The sequence below is a fragment of the Rousettus aegyptiacus genome, unplaced genomic scaffold (assembly GCF_014176215.1).
Source record: "Rousettus aegyptiacus isolate mRouAeg1 unplaced genomic scaffold, mRouAeg1.p scaffold_m13_p_4, whole genome shotgun sequence".
NCBI lineage: Eukaryota > Metazoa > Chordata > Mammalia > Chiroptera > Pteropodidae > Rousettus > Rousettus aegyptiacus.
The window spans coordinates 35,999,891-36,012,182 of NW_023416307.1; the positions used below are offsets into that span (position 1 = coordinate 35,999,891).

General features: G+C 37.5%; 1 pseudogene; it reads right to left on the reverse strand.

The window, feature by feature from the left end:
• Positions 1-685: 685 nt before the first annotated feature.
• On the reverse strand, positions 686-804 carry LOC118602393 (annotated as a pseudogene).
• Between the last annotated feature and the right edge of the window lie 11,488 nt (positions 805-12,292).

Consider the following 12,292-nt stretch of genomic DNA (forward strand, 5'->3'; position numbering starts at 1 on the left):
CCTTAAGGACCCAGTATTTGGAATTACCTTACCCATCCCCTAATAGAGACTGGATATACCTAGGATTACAAGATCTTAACACAGCGCCATTTGAAACTCAGTTCAATGACCTTAAAAGGAACTATTACCACACAGAATAGAAAACTAAGCAGCAGGAAAAATACAATAGTATTTTGAAGCATCTGAAAAGCTATCATGTGAAGGAAAGCTTAATTTCAAAGGTCCATAAAGGATAGAACTTGAATCAATGCATAGAAAATACAGGGAGCCAGATTTTGGTTCTACTTAGGAAAACTTCCTAAGTCAGAACAGCCAAAACATGGACTAGACTACTCATTATTGGAAGTGATTGACCATAGGCTCCATGGCACTCAAACATCAGCTGAGTGCTTAAATTAGATCATGTTTAAGGGTTGTGTCAGCAAAAATTCTGTTTATTTGAACTGATTAATCTCATTCAGAATATATCAATTTAATGAAGAGCAGTTAGTCCACCAGTTTATATTTGTATTGAAAATAGTCAATTGTATAGCAAAAAACAAACAAACAAACAAACAAAAACAAATTATGTGCATGACTTTTTACTTTTATATATTTATTTGTTTTTAAGCGAAGCAACCCTTGGTTGACCTCACAGATTGCAAGGGCCTTGTCAGCTTACAGTCGCTTATTTTTTTATTTTTTATGCCTACAGCACCTAATATTCCTAGGTAGTTTCCTATCCAAGTACTACCCAGGCCCGACCCTGCTTAGCTTCCGAGATCAGACGGGATCAGGCTTGTTCAGGGTAGCATGGCCATAGATGTGCACAATTTTTTAAACTCTGTAATTTTTGGGGGGAGTGCACTACTGGATATTGATGTGAATGTCTATATTTTCATTCCGAGATGGGTGTTTTTTCTTAGTATGTGTTTCATTTTCCAGGGGATCGATTACTGACTTGGTCAGGTTTGGGACTGGTTTCAGGAACAATGCTGTGGAGTAGAATGTGAGTGCTTTCCTGTGGTGTCAACGTGTTGAGCTTAGTGCTTTTCTTCTGTGCAGATCGTAATAAATTTCTGAGGTGATAGGGTCTAGGTTAGCAGGTGAAGTTTTAAACCTCATTTACATTACTTAAGTAAACACACATTAAATCTATTTACAGTGTTTATGATTACATATGCTGCCCAAACTCATGGAGAAGATATTGTGAAAATATTAAAACTCTAGTCTCCAGGACTGTAACTGTGACCTAAAATGCCACTACACCTTCAGGGTACAGAGTATGTGGGAGTTTTGATGCCATTTATGGAATATAGTGATATGGCAATATACTTGACTCCATTAGACAAGCTATCACCAATATGAAAGTCAGAAAATATGACTAACTTATCTGTATGTATTATAAGATTATGACCACAAATATGAAAACAACCCAAGCTACAAAATTAAGTGTATTTTTTTTCTATTAATGTATGTTGCTGCCTCATTTTTTTTTTTTTTTTGATTCTGCTAATTTGCCCACAGACCCACCATCAGTAGTAGACACTGGAGTTTTAAAAAAATTATGAAAAAGACTTATGTAATCCTGGTGCCAGAGTTCCAACATTGAGTCTCCTTCTGCAGAAAATTCAATTCCCTTTTGAATTAAGGATTCTTGGAGAGGTCTTCCATTTTGTGATCATCACTACCACTGTCTCCCCAATACATCCCTTGGCCCCCATACCTCTGAGCTACTGCTCTAGACTCAGTTTTACAGATTCTTGTTTCTCAGAGTGTGCCCTACCCGTACCACTAGGTGGGCATTTCTTGGCCCTACCCTAAGCTTCTGAATCAGAATCTGCACTTAGCTAGCTTTGCAAGGTTTTGCACCCATTAAAGTGTGAGAAGCTCTGTTTTAGGTGACCTATTGGCATCTCCTAAAGATTTTTTTTTCAATCCCTCTTTGTCTCAAGCATGGACCAAGGGCTTCTTTGCCTCCGTTGTGTGTAACACACTGAACTAAAGGCTTCCAGGGACCAAGAAAGATACACAGCATAGGAAAATCAAAGAATAGATCTAGGACACATATGCTTGCCAAACTTGTCATGGTATTTTATAGAATCCTGTAGTGGTCATCTCCCTCCTTAAAATTTAGGCTAACACTAAGTCAGTAGGGCCAATTTGCAACTCAGTTTAAACTCATCTCTCTCATGTGTTTTCCCCTTAAAACCTCAGGGCTCTAAGTGTCCTGCCTCTGGTAGGCTCAAAGCAGGTCTCAAATTAACATCATAACCATCTTTGTTCCCAGTCCATTCTACTGGGAAATTTAGCTCTCCTGGTTCAATTTCTCCCTTTTGGCCTCTGCCATCTTTTCATAAGCATAGCCAAAAGTCTCTTTAAAGTGTTTTGTCTAGCAAAATAACAGACATCCTCCAAGGATAAATCACATACCACCACTGGGAGATTGAAACGGCTGCAGGAAGATTTAAAATGAATATCTGTGTGTGTGTGCGCGCGCGCATGTGTGTTTGTGCGCACACGCATGTGTGCATGCACGTGCATGGGTATGTCTTGCTATACTTTAAATAGGAAAAATATCAATCTAATACTTAATGTAAACTAATAATTAGTTTTAATCTAAATGAATTTAGGTTTTTTGGGGGCAAATTTAGAGAAGAATACTGTTGTTATTTGGATACCAAGTTTTACAGGAGGTATTGTTTCAAAATGGTCTCCCTATTATTTCTTTTGTATTGTCTCGTTTCAGTGAAATTTAGGCCTCCTAATTGATATTTTAGGTGATGACACTAAATTATCTCAGAGTTTTTTAGGAGGTAGTCATTATTTTGTTATAAAAGAGATTCAAAGGCAAAATTCAGTCTTCATCTCTATTGTCTTTGCATCTCTTTAGAGGTTCTACTTTATTCAGTTTCTTTTTAGCTAGAGTATGAGATATTTGAGGCTGGGCACTGGGTTCATTCATTGTTCACTTTTTGCGCTTTTTGTATGTGTTCACTTTACATCTAAACATTATAGCATGTTCATGATGTTCAGATTATTTCTATTTTAAAGTTAATCAGTCAACAGATATTGAATGCTTACTACATACTAGAAAGACAGAGTTCTGCCCTGAATGAACTTATATTCAGTATACTTCTCTCTCTCTGAAAAAGAGCATAAAGTCGTAAATGAAGCAAATAGGAATAGATACTTGGAAGGGAGGGGCCTGCATAAAGGAGAGGCTCTTAAATTTACGTATCATCAGCTCATCAGCTTTAAGGTAAATCTACCTCCGAAAGAAAGGATCTGGTGTATTTAAGAGCGTGTGTGAAATAGTGAAGGGATGGAGACAGTATCTGGGTTGAGGTGGGACAAAGTAGAAACAATGTACAGTTACTGAATATAGGAACCAGGAAGTGAGGAAAGGTGTTGGCATGAGAACACAAGCTCTCATGCATAAGCAGAAATTTGAAAAGGGCTTTTGATCTCCTTACAAAGTTGAATAGGGTGTGTGTGTTGGGGGTGGGGTACGATTAAGTCAATCCTCTCTACAGCTTTCCAGAAACTCCTTGCTATCATCGGATAGCATCATCTTTTTAAAAATAAATTAACAAATGAAATACTATCTATTTTCATGCCTTCTAAGCTCTAGTAAAATTGAAATACACATTGTTTTAATATAATTATATACCTGAACAATTCAGAACTGATAACAAGGTGCATTATAGGAAGTTCCCAGGGGAGGTGGGAAAATTATTAGAGTTTGAACTAATTGGAATGCTGACTGATTCTCAAAATAAAGACTGGTATATCTTTTATAAGTGGGAATTTAAGGGACCAATCTTTATTAGGTGCAAAATCAATTTATACAGAAAATCTTTTTGAATACGTGGCTATGTTCTGGACACTAGTAACAAAAAGAAATTAATAAGACAAAGTTTCTTTCCTCGAGGAGAACATAGATCAGTTAGTGGCTATTTCATTATTTTGGGGTGAGGCAGTAGGATAGGATGGAAAAATCATGGTGGTAAGATCTTAATTCTTTTAGAAATTCTGTCATTAGTTTCAAGTATAAGTTTGGCAGAGCCACTTTTGCAATGGCTTCTTAAATGCAGTGACAAAGACAGTGAGAAAGGGAGAGTGGGACCTGCAAGACTGGAGTGCCATGATGACTCCTGCGGGAATGTGAATCTTATATTGAGGAGCTTGGAATATAGAGGAAGATGAAAGAATAATAGGCTGTAATTATTATAGGAACTACTGAAATTCATCGTCTGGCATGTTATGCATGGTACCAACAAGTTGAATAATATCCTGGCAAAGAATATGTATACTTTAGATAATTAGGGCATGGCTACTTCAATTCATTGGACATTGTAATGAAGATTAGCTAGCTGTTACCCAACTCTATTTCCTCTTGCTCTTTGACAACAGCAAAACTAGGTTCCTCAGTCTTTCTTGCAGTTTGACGTGCTGATGTGAATGAGTTCTGAATGATGAAAGGTGGTTAGAGGTAATGGAAACCCACCAGATGTGCTCACAAGAACCTCCCACATGCATCCTCCATATTCTTTCTGCAACAATGGCAATCTTGGAAACTTTGTGAGGAAATGAAGACATTGTAAGAGAGAAGGCCTGTGTCCCAGAACCGCGACTTGGAGAGTAAGAATAGATGACTACTATTTTGGACATGTGTGAGAAAAAAATGTCTTGTATCAACACACTAAGATTTTGGGTTTGTTTTTATAGAGGCTACATTATCTTAATTCAGAGGTCAAAAAACTATGGTCATGGGTCAAATTCAGCTTATGGCTTACTTTTACATAGCCCAAGAGAATGGTTTTGAAATTTTTTACACTTTTAAAGGGTTGTTAAAAATATATGTATGCAAAAAAGGCCATATGTGGCCAACAAAATCTAAAATATTTACTATCTGGCTCTTTATAGAAAAAGTTTGCCAATCCCTGTTTTAACCAATACAGAAATTTCATATGACAGAGACCTTGGATTCCAAGTAGAGGTATAGTCTTCTAATTATATAGCAAATAACTTTTCAGATGTAAATATATATAAATATATTGGAAAAAAAGAACTATAGACTTTCACTTCCAGGAAAAAAAAAAGGAATAACAGGGACTATTTTTAACAATCTTCTGAACTGAAACAATTAAAAAACACTCCAATTATATAATAGCTTTTAAGTCATTGAATTGTCAGGCAGCAAAGAACAGTGATCCTTGAAAGATGGTAAACGAATGAGGTCAAAACTGTGATGGCCCCAGCTTATTGCCTAGAGAGGATTTGCAGGCCTTGTTACAGGGAGAGAGAACCCAGCAGGGACCTGAAAGCTTCTCTCATTTAAGGATACAGAACTGGGTATCTCGGGAGGCCAAGGTGGCTAGCTTTCATAAGAGAGTACCAGATTCGATAGAATTTTGGAGGGGGGAAGCATCCCATTTGAGTATGTCATTAAGCACTGATTCAAACATTCATGTGAGCAAATTATGTGAGTCTGAGATGACAACCATTCAAAAGAATTAGAGGACACATCTCTGGAGCTAATGCAGGCAGGACTGGGGATTGTTTCTATTCCCACCAAACAGAGTAGAAAACCTCATAATGCATGAGACCTCTAGTAGCATACTCAGAAAAGGTTTGCTTCAATAAATGGCAAAATAGCCCTAGACTAAATGCTGCTTTAGTCTTACTTCATGGAGTTGAAAGCAAGATCTGAAAGAATTAAACTTTTTTTTCTGTGTAATTTACTTGCATCCCAGAACGAAACCCAAAAATGTTTGTAGGAATACAAAAATAATTCTTTAAAAGGTAAAATTTACAGTGTCAAGCATCCAATAAAATATTATGATGCCAAAAAATATATATATAAGCTGAGAATTTTAAGACATTTCATCACAGAAATAGGGGTGGTAAGTAAGCATGTGAAAGATGTTCCAATTCATTAGTCATTAGGGAAATCCAAATTAAAATCACAACAAAGTGACTATATACCTATTAAGATGTCTAAATTTAAAACAATTATCCATAATAAATTTTGGCAAGAATATGGAGCAACTGGAACTCTCATATACTACTATTTAAAAATAGTACTAGCACTTTTGAAAACTGGTGGTTTATTATAACTCTTACCATATCACACAGGCCTAAATACTAGGTGTTTACCCAAGAGAAATGATAGCATATACCTATACAAAGAGTTTCTCATGAATTTTCATAGTAACTTTATTTAGAATAATTCCAAACTAGAAACATGCCAAATGCCCATGCCAAATGCCCAATAAATTAATGATGGTAAATCTGTAATTGTTAGTTTGCTAAGGCTGCCATAACAAAATACCACAGACTGTGGGGGGTAGGGGGGCTTAAACAACAGAAATTAATTTTCTCACAGTTCTGGAGGCTGGAAGTCCAAGATCAAGGTGTCGGCAGATTTGTTTTTTCTCCTTTGCGTGCAGGTTGCCTCCTCCTCGCCTTGTCCTCACATCATCACTCCTCTGAATATACTCATCCCTAGTGTCCTCTGTATAGCCACATCTCCTCTTCTTGTTGGATCAGGAACCAACCTAATGACCCATTTTAACTTAATTACCTCTTTAAAGGCCCTGTCTCTAAACATAGTCACATTCTGAAGTAATGATGTTAGGGCTTCAACATATGAATTTTGAGGCAAGGGACACAATTCAGTCCATAGCACCATACAGTGGAATTCTACTGAGCAATGAAAAAAAATAAACCACTGATACACACTACAATATGAATGAATCTCAAAATAATTATGCTGAATGAAGTAAGCCAGGCAAAAAAGAGTACATATGGTATAACTCCATTTGTACAAAGTTATAAAAACTGCAAACTAGAGTGACAGGAGATCACTAGTTGCATCGAGATGTAAGGGGAATTTGGAGGGAGGGTAAAGAGAGGGACTAGGAAGGGGCAGGAGGCAACTTTGGAGATGATGGATGGATTAATTTTCTTGGTGTGGTGATGGTTTCATGGTTGCATATGCATATATGTGTCAAAATGTTTCACATTGTACATTTTAAATATGTGTAGTTTATTACAACTAAACCTTAATAATTTTTTTAAAGAGCAATAAACACGATAGTTTATCACCTGTGGCAGGCTTAAATTCACATTGCTATTTTATTATTCTAATAATAACAATAAAGATACCTACCAACAAAATGACCAGTTTGCATGAATCATCAGTTTTTATCTGCCATGAGCAGCTGCTACTTTGTGCTATACCACACCCCCACCCCCTTCCTTCTGGGAGAAGCGTCTCCATTCTCTGGTTACACTTCCTTTCCTTACTCTAATCATGAGGATAAAGGAGGAGTACGTAGTCCTCTAGACATGACTGATTGACAAGTGGGCACTTGAATCTAGCTGAGGCAATCAGATAATTCCTTGGGATTTTCCTTACTAGAACTGGGACGAGTTAACCCTTGCTAGAGATATAGAGTATAGGATGAGGAGTTTTTGACTAGCGCTGTCCATGTTTCCTTCCATGTGGAGGAAGTCAGTGTGCAGTGAAAGAGAATGAAGTCTGCACAGAGAGGAGCAGAAATGAGAGCTAGAGAGAGAAATGGCATTGTTTAAGGTTTTGATTCTGGTTCTAGTTTTTTCTGAGAACTGGCAATATCCCTGACCTTTCCACAGTTTTCTTTTTCCAGTTTTTCTTATACTTTGCTAATGTTTTTTTTGTTTATCAAGTTAATTTAAACTCCTGTCATATTAAATACTGTCAACGGTTTGCATGTATTTAAGATAAATATTCCTAATTTCTCTTTCTTTCAATGCCCGAGATCTTGACAGTAGCCCTGAGTAAATAATTGGTGTAGTTCTGACCAAATCAACAATTTCGTTTAATTTAACACATTTATCAAATACCTATTAAGCCCAAGGCGTTGTATTACATACTGAAAGACATCCTTATCAAACGTGCATTTAAACAGCCACTCAAGTTTTGAACAGCTAAGTAATTTTGAGGCTCCCCACTGTAAATAATTTTGTGGCAAAACTCCCAGGTGTACATTGATGAAAAAATAGATGGAGCCCCAAATTGAACTCATTAGACACATGTGACCACAGGGAAATGAGAAGCATGCAATGGTAGCTTTTACTTTCTTAGAATCCTCTGGATTCTAAATCAACTGTGGACTAGAAACTGGCTCGCAGACTTTATCTTTTATGGTAATTTACAGCATAATCAACAGACTGTTTTTTTGGTTCTAAGAAATTTTAATTTAATAAAATACTCTGAATTCAGTCATTCATTGCTCTCTCTTGTTACACACCAGTAGGAAGTAAAGAAACTAAGCAAATGTTATAGCTCTTCGTTACAGTGTTTGCTTATTTTTGTTTATTGTTTTTAATTTGCCTTTTGTGTTGCACATTGCAGCTGATGGGTTTTCTCCATGGTTTAAGGAGTAAAAATAGGTCTTTCCTGTCATAAGAACACTTTTTTTTTCTAGAGTGTGGGTGTGTTTCTTAAGAGTTGGGTGCCAACTACCCTCTCATCTCTTATGGAAGTTAAATAGTCCTGAGGAAAATGTATTAGGAATGATCAAATTAGCATAGTAGAGTGCTAAGCAAATAATAGGTACTTAATAAATATCTATTAATAGATTACATAGTGAGTTGTATTCAGAAAATCTATAATATTCACATATGAAGTCACTTCTATCTCTAATCTTATTAAGGTATTTTCTAGAAATTAATAGCATATTAAAGTGTATGCTTTTAGAAAAGTTTCAAGGTTGTTTTGTGTTTCTGGAGTAAACGCAAATTTGTTTCTCTGCCTTCACCTGAGTAATCATACATAACTGGAACCCTTCCTACTTCATTGATGTAGGAGAAGAGCCCAGTATTTTCTATACCAAAGTGCTATGTTTGTAACATTTCTCATGTTATAATAAAACTGTGACTCTTGGCCCCCTAAGTCTCTTTGGTGTCATTAAAATACCTTACTTTTCCATCCATCTCTCTCTTCAATGAGAATCTAGCTATGATTAATACCTTTGTATTTCTTAACTCATCTTTTTTTTTTATTATTATACAAGCAATACATTGTTTCACTGTATAAATGCAAAGAAATAAAGATAAGCCGGGGCGGGGGGGGGGGGGCGGGGAATTCTTCCTCATTTTCCTGTTCAGAGAGGTCTGTCACTAACCTTTAGGTAGGTTAATAACTTCACATTTCCTTCCCTTCACTGACTCCTGCTGCTTTCCTTTCTCCTCTTTTTCTATCTCTTCTTATCACACACACACTTACATATAATGTGTGCCTTTATGTTTTAAACTGCAGTGGAATCACACTTCCATCCTGTATTACAAAAAGTTTCAGTGTCAGTGAAAACTGACTCACACATAATTTCAGCACAACATTTTGTTGCACTTTTATGCTTCTTTGTAACCTCCAAAATTATCAAAAAATTAGTGAGATCAAGTATGCTTTTCAGAATGCTGGTCAGTGCTTCTTACTTAGGCTTTACTATATTTTATAGTCTCCCTGTCTCCATTTCAACCTACAAAGGCAAAATTCTAAATTTACCCAGCACATCACATGGTGGTGGTCTGTGGGATTAATACATACTTTAGAAAATAATTTAGGAAGTGAAAATTAAAGGATTAGCCTGAGATAACAGTTCGAAATGGGAGAGACTGACTTTGTGATTTGCTTATGCATCTGCAGTATGGGTTTATAGAATTACAATGAAGATAAAAATTAGGTAATAAGCAAGAAATCATCAACCATTGAGACCGACATCTAAAAAGAAGTTAGTAAATATGAGTGTCCATATGTCAACAACTATTAGGTGCTTAAAAAACATTGTAACTGGTAGACAGTAATGTTCTGACTGGAATTTTAGATGTTTGCCGCTGGGTGGGGTGAGATAAAACCCAGTAGGTGGGTATGTGTTTTCCTTGCTTACTGTGCATGAGTCTACCATGATGGCCGGTAATAACAGGGTTGCTATTCAAAATATTGACCGACTGGTTCTTCCTCATCGGAATAGATGCCAACAGAAAACAACTGGTTTGGCCAGACAGTCTGTACTGGATGTATGTTGACCTTGGTAAATCATTTTACAGACTCTTGAGTTCTTTGCTCTGTTACCTGGGCTTTTGTGGTAGCCACTTTGGGGTAGTGGAAAGAACCTGGGATTTGAAAATATAAGACTTCCATTCAACTCCTGACTCTATCATTTTCTATCTGGGCAATTTTGGCCTCAGTTTTCTCATTTCTAAAGGAGAATTATAATATCTACTTCTCAGGGTTTGTTTTCGGTGAAGCTCAACAGAAATTTTTATATGAAAATATTTCATAAGGAGAAAAATTAGTTGTGATTCAGGAGTTCTAGTTTTTCTGTACAGCAGTTCCTTGAATGACCTCATTTTTTTCTATATCATTTTGATATATCGTTGATGAGATGCCATAGGAACTTAACTCTGTGTATATTAATACCTTATGGTAGACTTACTTTCATTATGTGTAATTTTGCTTATAGTCAATGTTAAGTGAGGATTTATTATATGTGACAAAGATAATGCCATGATGCATCAAAACTATAGATTAGGAAAGATTCCAAATTTAGTATAAAATGATATGTCATATTTCAAGGCTTAGCGAGATATATATTTCTGGGTGTTCGAGGCCCTTTCTTGTTTATGAAATAAGGGTTTGTCCTAAATCATTGCTGTCACTTCTGATTTCAGATCTATGTTTTCAGGGGCCAAGACTTTTTATTAGACAACTTCTTTTGGGGTTTGAGTCTACTCTGCCAAGCTGGCTAGACTCATTTTAACTGAGTGCAGCTGCCTGAAGGCCAGGCTCAAACAATTCTGGTCCGCATCAATGAGAAGCCCAAAGAATGAGAGCTGCAGACAAAAGGTTTCAGGTTTCTCAGTCAGAGTTTCCTGCGGCCCTACCAGATATTGTATGCTTCTTTCCTCAGCTAACTCAACTCAACCTGTCATGCTGTGCTTGGTATTTATATTTCTGGAAATGGTTAGGCACATTACAAAGTAATAAGGTTGCAGATTCCAAGTTTCCCTTGTAATCCAGGTCAGATGTTGTCCTGGGAGTGAGTGAGAAGGCAGAGAGGCCAAGATTAAGGTTGTTACGCTTTGGGGCAGATGACGTGATCTTGCCTGGCTGGCTGCAGTATTGCGTGAAAGTTTTTTGTGCTTTGCAGAAGGACCTACTGAGCTCTTAGATCAAGTTTTCTTGTCTATTACTTAAACTTACACTGTACTTGAAGTTTTTTGATTGTCGTAAGTGTCTACATTTAATGGAATTTGCCTTTAAGAAATAGAATCAGTATGGGAAGAGAACCAAGAGGTTAAATAATCCAACCTACTTTTTAGAGATGAGGAAATATATATGGAGAAAACTTTCTTGACTTCCTCCAGGTGACAGAACTGATAAGTGAAAGAGTCAGGGCTAAGTTGACTGCTTGTTTCAAAATCACTTTTCATGCTACTACTTTCTGTTACATAATTTGTCCTTTGACATTTTGCATGTTCTCAATTGGCTTCATCCACCCGTTTGTCCCATATAAGCACTATTGTTTCCAACATACACATCCTGGGACATTGTCCACATACGTGGATCTGAAAGTGCTCAGGATGTGGCAATTCATACATACATACATACATACATACATACATACATACAGGCCTGGGAAAGAGAGGAAGGACAGAGGAATAAAATGGACAAAGGGGTAGGTTGCTGGAGGTGACAGAATTCATACTGACACAGGTGCAGATTCAACGGCTAAGTCAAGACAGTGATGTATTTTAATATTTTATGTCTTCCCTTGGATGCCCGGGGTGATGGGTGCCTGCCTCCTCCCCTTCGTTCCTCCCATGCTGGCACCTGGAGTTGTCAGTTGTAAGGCCCCACCAACACCTCCCCTCCGGCTTTTCACATTATGGCAGAGACTGACTTGTAATTGCTGGAGTGGCTGGTCAGTTGCTGGTTCCTGACATCTGGTAATGGAGAGGAACAAAGGGTAGGAGATCACCTAGGGAACAGATGAGCCCTGTGGCTGCAAAGTGAAACGGGGCAGGAGAAGTGGCTCCAGCAGGAAGATGCGACACTCAGATGGTGCACGCCTAGACACAGGAGACACATGCTGCATTCTCACTGGTACTTTGAGTGCTACTCATACACACAGTGAGCGGTGAGCGGTGGTGAGAGCCCCTCCTTCCCCCCCCAAATACTGTGCTACTCCCTAATCCGAGTCACCTCCCTTGGATCCTCCACACAGTTGACTAAACTGTGCCTCACACTTCACTGCCATGG